At 38.8% G+C, this 13,297-nt stretch overlaps 1 long non-coding RNA gene across 1 annotated transcript; it reads left to right on the top strand.

Moving 5' to 3' along the window:
* The first annotated feature begins 1,249 nt into the window (after positions 1–1,249).
* On the top strand, positions 1,250–4,403 carry LOC147339517 (uncharacterized). The gene is made up of 3 exons (XR_015130308.1): positions 1,250–1,761; positions 2,357–2,855; positions 3,207–4,403. It is a non-coding gene; the product is annotated as an uncharacterized LOC147339517 (long non-coding RNA).
* Positions 4,404–13,297: the final 8,894 nt, after the last annotated feature.

Genomic DNA, 13,297 nt, shown 5'->3' with positions numbered 1-13,297 from the left:
ATCAAATATAACGTCCCAGAACCCTCCAGCTCACAGGTTAGTCTGCTCCAAGCATTTACACGAAGGTCAGTCTGCTGTTGTAGTTAATGCGTCATTTTTCTTAACATAATTGGTGATATAGGTTACAAGTAAGTCTGGCGCTGAACAGAAATTGTCGCGCTATGCTCCTTTATTTATTGTGCATAAATAGTAAATTATCCTGACACAATATTGCGTTTCGCTTCTGTTATTATGGTACACTGACAAAAACACATACTTTCATTCACAGGATAAAACAGGTTTTTTGTATCACTAATTGCCCAGTACGATTACAGCATATATTATTGTCACTGCTACATTTCTGTGATGCTACCAGAAATTATTTCCACTACTAATTAATTACCGTTGAGCTCAAAGGTCCTATTAATAAACGGTTAACGAATGTGTATTTATGAAGACGATTTGTGAGACTGGTAAACTTATGATACGTACGATGGTCTTTCGTTCTACACGGTGCATTTCAAGGTCCTGCACCCATCCGTCGGTAAACTGTACCTGGGCTTGTTGCAGTGACCTGAAGTTACTAAACTTCATGAGTGTATGCACTCACTCCAAGAACCGTATAATTATAAATATGCATATAAATATGCTAAGATGAGATAGCTGACTTCATCTAACTAGCAAATGTTGTCCAGGCTACGTTGGTGATACGGTTTTTTTTAATGTGTATGATATTTTTGTCATGCGATTTTAAAGCTGGTCCTACAACCGCATCCAAGAATAACATGCAGCTTATCTCAGAACTGTCGGTGAAAATTATTCTTGGAGCTAGGTTTAATTGAGCTGCATTTTAAAGAGGTGCAATTTCACAATTTGTGTATATTTTCTAAGTTCACTATTTTGTATGTGTTGAGAAAAACACAGATTTTAAAATTACATGGTCTAATATTTACATTTAGCATAACTGCAACATTATTTTTTCGTTTGTTTTTTTTAAAGACTCGAAAGGACTTGAAATTCAAAGTTTCAGACTTGTGACTTGACTCGGACTTTTACACCAGTGACTTGAGACTCGACTCTGACTTGCCTGACATTACTTGAGACTTGACTTGAGACTTGAGGATAAAGACTTGAGACTTACTTGAGACTTGCAAAACAATGACTTGGTCCCACCTCTGCTCAAAGTCTTTAAAAAGTTCTGTTAACTTAAATATGTCAAGTTCGTATAACATGTTCTTCTTTTTGAGTAAATGAAACTAATAATATTTGATTGAATTTAACTATTTCTATATTAAGTAAGCATCACTTAAAATAATAACTTAAGCACAACGTAACACAGTTAAGTTAGGACATATAAGAATGGTAAAGTCCTGTTATTTTTGTTGTTTCAAGTAGGTAGGATTTAATAATAAACTTAATTTATGTAGCACATGCTAAAATACAATAAAATCTCAAAGTGTTTCACCAAATAAGTAAAATCAAATTGTCTTAAATGCATTAGTGGAAGACAAAATGTATTTATTTTAATATTCATTGTTTTATCACTGTGTCCTACATATATATTTTTAATTTTTTCCGTAAGTGTTGAGCAGCTGCAGGAATCAATTTTTATTCCGAGTTAATCTCTGATTCACCCTCCGAAGCGGAAGGCGGCGCTAATGAGCATTAATACGAAACACAGAAGAAGTAAAGGTATATGGGCGGGAACAGCACCAAAGAGGCAACACGGACGACTGGAGAAAGTTGGACCTAACGGCAGCAACTAGCATCACTGGACTTACAGTAAGTTTTCAATGTTGATATTAGTTTATTGTTAAAATACGAATATTTAGTTGTATTTTGGGTGCGTGTCGAAAAGAATAGCAGAAATGTCGGTCCGTGTTTTTTATGTGCTTTGCTGCTCTCCCCGAAGGAAACTTTGCGCTTGCAGAGCTAGCATTAAGTTGTTGTAATGAGGGTCTCAGGCTGTTTAAAAAGTTAGATACTACTTGCTCTAGAGGTGGCGCCCGGTCGCCTAGTATGAAACAAAGTATTTTAATCTCTCTAAATTTTTAAACCCCCTCTCATGACTCAGAATAGTTGGGTCCAAACAAGCCCGTTGTCCCTGCAGTTACACAACGGAGATGCCTGTCTGCAGTGAGAGTGCTTTCAAGCAGTTTTCTTGTTAGAAACGCTATATTTTAAACTATATGTGCAGGGTTAGGGTTGTGAAGGAGCTCTTGGACCTCTGGCATGCTCTAAAAATGGAGTCTGAGGTAATATGGATCAGCTGTGTTTAAAATGAAAATTGTAATTCTTACTCATGTGGCAGCTTTTTGCTGCTTTATAAAGATGTGCGAGATTCTTCAAATTGAACTGTATTGTCCTTCTGCTGTAGTTGTATGCAGAGTTTCAGCGGATTACAAATCAGAACCTGCCCAATACATTCTACGCTGAACTTGACCGCCATCTTCCTCGACTGATGACCTTATTCAGCCAGGGCATCAAAAACTGGGAAGACAGCAGATGCCCTGGTTGAAATTCTAAGAATTCACAATGAACAGGTAATAATAGATTGTTACACATTTCATAGGTTGAACCAGTGGAACATTGGACAGGTTCAATGATTTAAATGAGCTTTTTGAATTTTGCTATTACTCCACTTTGTGTTTGCTATTTGTCTGACTGTATTAAAGATGTGAACAGGTTATTTGTGGACATATGTTCTGATTTGACTGTTGTTTTTGTTGTTGTTCAGTAAACTCACCAGTATATAAAATTCTGTTTTTATCTGGAAATAGGAAATCCATGATATCCACACCAAGTGCACTACCGTTCTCCACGCCCTTCCTGTCTATCTGCATGAGGATGTCTCTGGATTTTTCAGAACCTGCACTGTGAGTGTCCTTAAGTATCTAACAGATACTACTGTGTATATAAACAGTGCATCAAAGTACAAACATGTATTTTGATGCACTGTTTGGACTTACCTTTGTTTAGTCTACTCCTGTGTATTTCCTTTAGCTTAGTTTCAGTCTATCTCACACCACTTGATTCTCTGGTGAATTAGCTGATTTATGTGTGCAGAACATGGATCTTCTGTTTTTCACCTCTTACAGTGAGACTCAGGTCTCCCTTGTAAAAGAGGTATTGGATCTCAGTGGGAGTTGGTAAAATGAGGAATTATATGTCGTCTGTTGTATTTCTTGGGTTAGATTGTGATTAGTATCTCTTTTTCATTAGTTCAGGACGAATCTGATGAGTTGGAGCTTGATGGTGTTGAAGTGGCCCTCTTCACTGTCATCAGTGACCATCACACAACAAGTCCAGTTCACTACCAACCTGTGAAAATCTCTGTCGTCATTGAAAGTGATGCCGTGTTCAGTCTCCCCAGATTTGGTGAAGCCTTCCTAGTAATGTTTGGACTGATCTATGCACTTCACCTCAGCTACCCCAAAGCCCTGACCAACACTTTAGAATTTACTCAAAAGATTTTATTTGGTCTAGAAAGTGGTAAACTGTCACCCAGGTTACAGACCCTCAAGAATGACTTGGTTATGTAGGAACTCATCTGAAAGAAGGATGCAGGGTGAAGCATTATAAAAGGCTAGTTCAAAGTTCTCTCCTTTCATCTAAATAATGCCTCAAAACATTATTAGATTACTCTACAGGTGTTCAGCCAATAGGTCCAAACTATACAACGTGCCTTTGTTCTCATTAACATAATGCAAAGCAACACTAATGTTTTGTATGTTTTTAATGTTTTTCGTAATACTATTTCCAAAACATTGTGGGCTGCGCAAGATGACCTAAATTTCACTGTTTGATACTGGTTAATGTAAAACAAATAGCATTGTAATTCACTCAAATTGCTGCCTTGTTGTCTTATTCAGATATTAGCCAGAGAGCCAAAAGCACATTTTGATATTATTAATTATTATTTTTCATTACTCTGACAGTTTTCCTGACTAAACAATTTTTGGTCTACTTATTTTAATTTATAAATGTTTTTGTTAATTATTTTTAATTTATGTAATTTTTTTTTTTTTAAATGTATTTAATTTCAACATAGTGCTAAAAGGGAGCAGGCAAGATACTGTTCAATGGCAGATGTTTATGACTTTTGCATATTAAGTTACCGATACTCAGTGTAATTGAGGCAATCAATTGCCTCAAAAATTTTAAGTTTTGGGTCACATGTTTTTAAGTATCAAGTAGTCAACATATTTGACTAACGTGTACTTAAAATAATGACAACACAAACTAATAAACATTTGAGTTTTGTTAACATAAAAATGTTGTAGTTGTGTACTTATTTTTTATAAGTTCTGTGAACTTATTTCTTTGAATTTGTAAACTTGAAACTTTAAGTCATATTAACTGCAAATATTTGAGTTGACCGTTCTCAAAAGATACAAGTACCATGTAATCCAAACTTTTATGTTCTGGAAAAATTTGGCTTTTGAGTTGATCAACTCAAAAAAATTGAGGCAATCGATTGCCTCAATTTTTTTGAGTTCTGGTAACTTATTCGGGTTTACAGTGCATGTGCTCTCTGGCAAACTTCAGACGGGCCTGGACATGCACTGGCTTCAGCAGCAGAACACGTCTGGCACTGCGGGATTTGATTCCCTGTGTTACTGATGGTGACCTTTGTTACTTTGGTCCCAGCTCTCTGCAGGTCATTCACCAGGTCCCCCCGTGTGGTTCTGGGATCTTTGCTCACCGTTCTCATGATCATTTTGACCCCACGGGATGAGATCTTGCGTGGAGCCCCAGATCGAGGGAGTGGTCTTGTATGTCTTCCATTTTCTGATGATTGCTCCCACAGTTGATTTTTTCACACCAAGCTGCTTGCCTACTGTAGATTCACTCTTCCCAGTCTGGTGCAGGTCTACAATACTTTTCCTGGTGTCCTTTGAAAGCTCTTTGGTCTTGGCCATGGCGGAGTTTGGAGTCTGACTGTTTGAGGCTGTGGACAGGTGTCTTTTATACAGATGATGAGTTCAAACAGGTGCCAACAGGTCTGGGCGACCGTGGCTCAGGGGTTGGAAATCGCATCTGTAACCGGAAGGTCGCCGGTTCAATCCCCGGGCTCTCTGTCCTGGTCGTTGTGTCCCTGGGCAAGACACTTTACCCTACTTGCCTGCTGGTGTTGGCCAGAGGGGCCGATGGCGCGATATGGCAGCCTCACTTCTGTCAGTCTGCCCCAGGGCAGCTGTGGCTACAACTGTAGCTGCCTCCACCAGTGTATGAATGTGAGCATGAATGAATAGTGGTATTGTAAAGCGCTTTGGGTGCCTTGAAAAGCGCTATATAAATCCAATCCATTATTATTATTCATTCATACAGGTAACGAGTGGGGGACAGAAAAGCTTCTTACAGGAGACGTTACAGGTCTGTGAGAGCCAGAGATTTTCCTTGTTTGAGGTGACCAAATACTTATTTTCCACCCTAATTTACGAATAAATTCTTTACAAATCCTACCATGTGAATTCATGGATTTTTTTTTCACATTCTGTCTCTCAACAGTTGAAGTGTACCTCTGGTGCAAATTACTGACCTCTGTCATCATTTTAAGTGGGGGAACTTGCACAATCGGTGGCTGACTAAATACTTTTTTGCCCCACTGTAGATGTGTAAAGCGCTTTGGGGTCCTTAGGGAATAGTAAAGCGATATATAAATACAGGCCATTTACCATTTACTCTCCCTGAATCCTCAGACAGCTCTTCATCGTGTTAAAGAAGTTGGAATGGAAGAAACTGATTTTGTGGACAGTTGTGCTTTATACACTTGAGTATCTGTAATCTCTAACTGACCTTAATCTGTGTGCTGAGATGAAGTACATGTTTCACTCGATGACATTTAAGCAAATTTATACGTTTTATAAACTTTAATACATTTTCTAAATGTTTTTTAAAATGTGTGTTTGTTTATTTTTTAAACTATCTGATGTAGATGTACTGATCACACTTTAAAGTTCATTTTCTCTTCTGAGAAGAGCAGTCTCCATTTTGCCATGAAAATAGGAAAAAATGTGCCAAACTGAAACTTGACTGCCTATGTTGTTGGAGGAAATGTTGTGATTAAAAGGGAAACTGCAGAAAGCTTGCCCAATATTTCACTATTTACTATATGTTTCACTTCCATTTAGCAGACTAGCTGATGGGTTTCCAGATTAGTCCGAAGGTTTGTTAGAGAGATTGAATACTGGACTTGTTGTCCATGAAGGACTGGACATTTTTCTTGGCTTCCAGTCATCACATTGGCGCGAATCGCTTCCCATGTGGATGCTTGTTACGATTCATGAGGTGGAGAATCGTGAATATTCAGGGGCGTTTCCTTGCTTATGCATGTGATATGCCAAGACGTTTTAAGATCTCTCAGTTCTCCTCAATTAGTCATTTACACCCCTGAAATTAAACCGCTGTATTTTTGTTCAGCTTTTTGGTCATCCACTTTAGTTAATTCTCACCCTCAAAAACAATCACCAACAACATTTAACAGTTTCCTTTTGCTCTTCTGATCTGATAATAATGGGTTGCATTTATATAGCATTTTTCGGGACCCCTCAAAGCGCTTTACAATACCACTATTCATTCACTCTCACATTCATACACTGGTGAAGGCAGCTACAGTTGCCCTGGGGCAGACTGACAGAGGCGAGGCTGCCATATCGCGCCATCGGCCCCTTTGGCCATCACCAGTAGGCGGAAGGTGAAGTCTTGCCCAAGGACACAACGGCCGAGACTGTCTGAGCCGGGGCTCGAACCAGCAACCTTCCGATTATAAGATGCACACCCAACTCTTGAGCCACGATCGTATTTACATACTTGAGCAGCAACCACAGCATGAGTATGTGTTCCTGATGACCTAAACTGTCCAAATATTAACCATTCGACTCTTTTACTGGTTCCACACTTCCTGCTCCCTCCAGAATTAGGAGGCTGGAAAGCTGAAGGGGCTGAGCTGCTCAAGGCCTACATGACACATGTGATAATCATTAAGTGTACTGCTAAATACAGCATCAGTAATGGAATACTGAAGCATGAGTACATACATCTGGGCTAGATGAGTTCAGGTTAGCAGGAAAAAGAGTGTGCAAATACTTGTCTGCTTTAGAGCTCGCTGCTAGATGTGAGCTGCACTAATAAAAGTAACAAGAGCTGATGAAATGATGTGAAATGAACACGGTGTGTTCAAATGCAAATGATGCACTCTGGGCACAAAGTGAGTGAAATGTGTTTGTTTTCTGGATTCGAAGAAGACAACGGAAAATGGTCTGAATTAAAATAGTTACGTGGAAACAAGATCCTTTAGAAATAATGTGGCGTACACTTTGCTTGTGTGATAATAGCAAATTCAGTCTGTTTCTTCACAAATTATCTGACTTGCCAACTCAAACGTTTTAACAGAGCTCTGTGTAACACAGTGGTTTTGCACACTGTGTGTCGTGTCTTGTTCAACAACTGACAAACCAGCCGACAGACCACCATATATGATGACAAAGCTTGAAATGCTACATATATCTTCAGTTACAGCTAATGAATAAGCTATCAAATCATAACAGTATAAACCCAGGTAATTTCCCATGTGTTTCAGCCCGTTCTCACTCCCGAGGCGTAACATGCCAACGTTTTGTCACGCCCCACGCCTACCTTCCTTATGGTAGGCGTGGGGTTATGGATGAAATCCAGTGGAATGATGCTCCCACGGTAATAGACATTCCAGCCCTGTATTCCAGCTCTAAACCTAACCTTATCCCTAGCCGTAACCATAACCTTATTCCTGACCTTAACCTGGGCTTTAATGACGTTAAATAGCGTGTTTCCAAACGATTTGAAGAAAAGGAACGAACATGTGTAGATTGAGTCCAGACGGTTCTCATATTTCCTCATTTTTCAGAGGTCGTCATTTAGGAAGGTGTTGGGTAGCCGAAAACGTAATCTTCTGATGATTTGTCACCTAGCGTAAAATGTTACGCCTTGGGAGTGAGAACGTGTTGCCTGCAGTCTGGTGCTGCTATCAGCTGAAGATACCGACAGAGTTCAGCAGGCATAAAAAAAACCTGTTGGCATCTGAAATGAGTTTTTCACCCTCATTTTGTCATTTGAATTTCTTTCCTAGTGATGCCAACGACATATGAAGCTTGGTATAGTTAGATTATGAAATTACTGCTCTATTTTATGATCACCCATATTTATGACTGATTTCAACTGCTACCCAAATTCACAATGTGCTACAACAGGGGAAAAAACTGACCTTTTTATAAACACACACACGTCTCTGTTATGTGTCAAGAGTAAAATCACAACCACAAATAATACACCTGAGCATTCTTGATTATAGCCCCTCTGATGAGGGCTCCACTGTCCAATTGTGATTTTCAGAGCTGAGACATCTTTCAACACAGAGTGAACTCCAGGTCACAGGAGGACAAAGGAGGCACAATCTAAAAACCTAAGGAGAAGCACAAATAAAGACAGAAGGTGATAACAACTGAGGCACAAAGTACCTGCACTATAGTAACAACAGAGGCAGGTGAAGTTTGCCCCCTTTCCCATAATTGCACATCCTTGACCCCTCTGCTCACATCTTTGTAGCCCCTACCAAAGATACCAGAGACAAAAGGCATTTAACAAAATGGAAGATTTTCACTGTATGGTAAAGTAAATATAGGGTGTGGCACAACTGCATCATGAATTTGTTTTGTTGAAGTTCGGCTATGTTTTATGATTTGAGATATAAACAGTTTTTCTGCATTGAGGTCCAACCTTTAGTTAACATCATGGTGCGATATAACATTATACATTTTTTATATATACTATATATTTAAAAAATATATATAATATATATACTAAATATAGTATATTTACTATATACTGTCTGAAGTCATCGTCTCTCATCTGGAATGCCCGCCAATTCTGATGCTGAAACTAACTGAAGAATACTTTTGTTTTTAATAAGTTGATTGGAAATTATGGGACAAAAGATAATAATTATTCTAACTGACATCAAAAACTATTTACTTTTCCAAATATTTAGTTTTGCCACAATTTAGGGTCACAGTTATGGTGATCAACTATGATGATTCATACATCAGATGGTTAAAGTCATCAGGAAACCATGAAGGACAGCAAGCAGGATCGATCACGCCTTAAATAACTGAAGTCGTTTATAACAAGTTAGATAGTCCAGCTGCGCACCATAGCTTGTTTTTGTACTAAAAGTGAAAACACTTCTGCAAATAATGCACTTAATATACTTGATTATAGCTCCTTCAACAAGCCTCCTGTTCTCCAGATGCATTTTAGGAACTGAGACGTTGGAGCTTGACTTGAAGGTCAAAGGGCAGGAGGACAGAGGACGCACAGGAGACACAATGCAAACAAAAATGTGTATGCAAAAGAAAGATGAGGAAACAGGAACGAAACTGAAATTTTAAACCAAAAGCCATCACATACCTTACACAGTGAGTGACTTTACCTTTAACATCCACCAGGTTAGAGACCCATCAGGGGTCCGAACAGGGCTGAAATTAGGAACCTTCAGCCAGTCTGAAGTCTTAACCTGTGGTTCAGGTTTCAACAGAAAAGCTTTAATGTCAAAATTCACTTGTAAGACTTTATTTAACCCAGCTCTTACCCTAAACACTTACTGACCTGTAGGATGCTGAATAAAATAAATAATCAAAATTAATTTAATCTCAAAATAAAATAAGCTGTCTCCATCTGTAGCATCTGTTGTTTAAAGGTGTTCAAATAATGGCCCTGAGTTTTGCAGCAAACAAATAAAGAGACTAACATATATGCCATACTTAATCAATGCTGTATTGAGGCATTCGAAACACTACACTCCCTCCATATTGAGCCACCTCTCTCCACCTCACACACTGTCTCAAGGCCACATTTTACTGTTGAGAAACAATCTGTGAGTAGAGTTTAGGCACCGTATGCTGAATAAAAACAACCTCAGAGTAAAAGGACACTACTTCAAGCTGCTGGATTCTTATTTTTTAGCTCCTTTTTATACATAAATACTCTACAAATCTTATTCAGGTCCTAGGTTTGGTTGAATGTCCCTGTATTTCAGAAAAGTCAACTTTTCTTTTCATGTGAAGCATGTGTGGTGAAGAGTCATGGAGGGATGATCGCACTCAGTGGAGTTAAAAAGCAGACTTGAGTTGGAGTAAGGATACATACTCCAGAAAGAACAAAGCAGTTAGTCTACGGCTGCAGGGCAAGAAGTGACTATTCAGTTTAAGCAAGGAAATATGTTTCCCAGGATCTTTAGTACTGCAGGTTACATTAAAAGGAAGGGTCTGGAGTCCTATAGCAGTCTGTGGGAAAGCATCACTTGCACTTGACCCCTGAATAGTTTATTGGATCCGTCACTCATTTAGAGTAACAAAATATTTAAAACATTCTTACTTCACAAACATGTGGGTGACATCAAAGCAGCCATCTATGATATTTACACAAAATGACAATAACCGAAAGCACAACATACTGAAAGTTGTTTGTGATTGTCACAAACGTGATAAATAAAAGTCATCACATGCTGTAGTTTTGTCAGGGAACTATTCTAGAAAATAAACACAGTTTTTCACTGTTAATATTTTTTTCTATGAGTTGATGAAAAAGTGGTTTTAGTATTCGCAAAACTGTGATATAGATTTTTGCCTGTGTGTTACACACCAGACAACCTGCAGGGGCTAAAATAGAGCTGTGGCGAGCCTAAAGCTAAGTTAGTTAATATATCTGTCCACTGGTTTCAGACACAAAGAAAACCATAAAAAACTGGCAAATATTAAGACTTGTTAATTTCATGCCATCCACTTCAATACAGTTCACTTCAGTTTTATTTATATTTATTTATATAACATCAAACAGTTACCCCAGCCATCATATGATTTCCTGTGAGCAAGCACTTGGTGACCGTGGGAAAGAAAAAACTCCTTTAACAGGAAGTAACCTCCAGCAGAAGCAGGATCAGGGAGGGGCGGGGCCATCTGCCGCAGAAGGTTGGGGTGATGGGGAAGAGACAGGACAAAGACAGTGTGGAAGAGATTCATAATAACTTATGTTGACTAATTAAGTCAACTTAAATTACTCACTGCTTTATGTCCACAGAGTTAACGTTAGCTTTAACTTAGTGCTTTTCTATGTGTACGTGTTACTCTCTAGTAGAGCTGAAAGGAGGAAATAAATACATTTCCCCGTGTCTCACAGTTTCCTCCTCTAAAGGCAAACACTTTATAAAAAGTGTTTGCCTTCTTTCTGATTTCCTCATTTTTTTTGTCTGTTTGTAAAACGTGATGCATGCTTGATCATCCAGGTGATGACATTCCAAGGAGTCTCAGCTGACTGCAGCATTCTCCAGCCTTTTAAATAGTACATTTGTATAATGACTGGAACTAACACCACTGGCTAACAATGCACTGTGAGGGCAGTTTCTTGATCATTAATATGCAAACTGACCATCTGCATATTAATGACCATGACCACTACTCGACAACCGCTGATCAATGACAATTGATCAATGGCTATCTATCATTTGCTTAGCCATTCGTCGTTTCGTTTCCCTGATGTATAAATCATGGCGACCCTCCTGGTACATAACAGCGTACACTATGTTACTCTGTTTGTGTTTTGGGGTTTGAAAGCCACAGAGTGGGTTTGGATAACGTTTCACCCTTAACCTCCTAAGACCCGAACTCTCCCACGGCATGCATTTTTGATTTCTCTTTGATATTTGGGCTGATTGGGGCCCAATGAATGTAAAAACAAAGAATTACCAGATTTCTTTTTACCTGATTTTTGTTTCTAATAAAAATGAGAGCCACATATGAAGATATTCATTTAAAATTTCGATAGAACAGTAGCAGTATAATGTCCTCGTAAGTGGACATTATTCAGGCCCTTGTAGAGCAAAATTGAGTATTTTGGTCTAAATAACCCAAAATGTGATGTCCACATATGTGGACGCCAGGTCCTAGGAGGTTAATCAAATAAAAACTCAACTTTTATTTACTTCAGCTATCTTTAGCTAATATTAAAATTTGTTTGATGATCTGAAACATGTAAGTGTGACAAATATGCAAAACACTTCGATATCAGGAAGGGAAAAACACATTTGTTTACATAGCTCCAGTATTGGGTGTTTGATGCTCTACAATTAACAGTTTTTGAATAATGACACAGTTATGATTTTGCATCTGCACACGACCCGATTTTAAAATCAAACAATCAAGATGCGATTGCTCAACTGACTTCCCCTACTCTAACGCTATACTTTTGGAGAGGCAAATATTTTGATAAGTGTCGATTAGATTAATTATTTTCTTGGTTCCCTCGGTGGAAGATGTTAGAGAACAAAGAATAAAAGTTAGATATATCTATTAGATATATCTAACAGGTTTAGAGTTTGGTTTAGGGTTGATGATGATGGTTCAGTGAGGGTTCAGTGATGATGACTCAGACATCACAGGGTGATTTCAAGGTGTTGAAATAACTGTTAGGAATTACAGAGTTCCCGTTATCGACCATGAAATGTACAGCTGTGTTCAAAGTGTTTTTGCACCCCTATGATTTTTCTTTGGGCTCCTTACTATGAATCAATATTCTTCTTATTGGCTGCTTGTTTCAAGCAGCTTTAAAAACAACACAGGTTGGACTTCAGCCAGTCTGAAGTCTGAGCTTTTGGCTCACGCATCGCCTCATTATTTAAGACTTTGACCATGTTTAATAGGAGCCTCAACAACTGTTTTGTACATAACAGAAATATAAAATGAATGTTTCATTTCTGTTCTGTTTTCCTCACAGACTAAAAATGTCTTTGAATCTGGTAACGTGTGTGGAAAACAGTGTAATTGTAGGACTGCTTCCTGCCAGTCGGAGCTTTTCTGTTCCCACTGTGTGATGTGGTGTAATGGGACAGGTAAACTTCCACTCTGTTTTAAACCACACATTTAGAAAAAGATGAGGGGAGCTGAAAGTAGGCAGTAGATCCAATTTTTGAATCAGACAGGTTTCCCCCACTCCATCACCACCTCCCACTCTCGAATCTGAGAAGCAGAGGTTTTAAAATGCTAATCCTGTCGACCTCGAAGCCCTGAGGCGCCAGTCGAACTAGTGAGGCGCGTCTCTCCTGAGTTCCCTGTCACTCAATAATCAAACAAACAGGCACAACCTCCCCAAACACCTCTGCAAACCTCCTGCCAGTTATCCCAAAGCTCATGCCAATGTTCAGCTACAGAAGCTAGTATTGCATCAACCTCCCTTTAGCCATCTGCCTCTAGAAATGCACAAGGCATGAAACACACATTTTAACACAAGC

The sequence above is a fragment of the Aulonocara sp. 'chitande type north' Nkhata Bay genome, linkage group LG1 (genome assembly GCF_057382095.1).
Source record: "Aulonocara sp. 'chitande type north' Nkhata Bay isolate Kocher_YH1m ecotype deep benthic linkage group LG1, A_spYH_male_GT1.1, whole genome shotgun sequence".
In the NCBI taxonomy this organism is placed as follows: Eukaryota; Metazoa; Chordata; class Actinopteri; order Cichliformes; family Cichlidae; genus Aulonocara; species Aulonocara sp. 'chitande type north' Nkhata Bay.
Note: the sequence above shows the minus strand (reverse complement) of the source record. Positions and strands in the feature narration are given on the sequence as shown.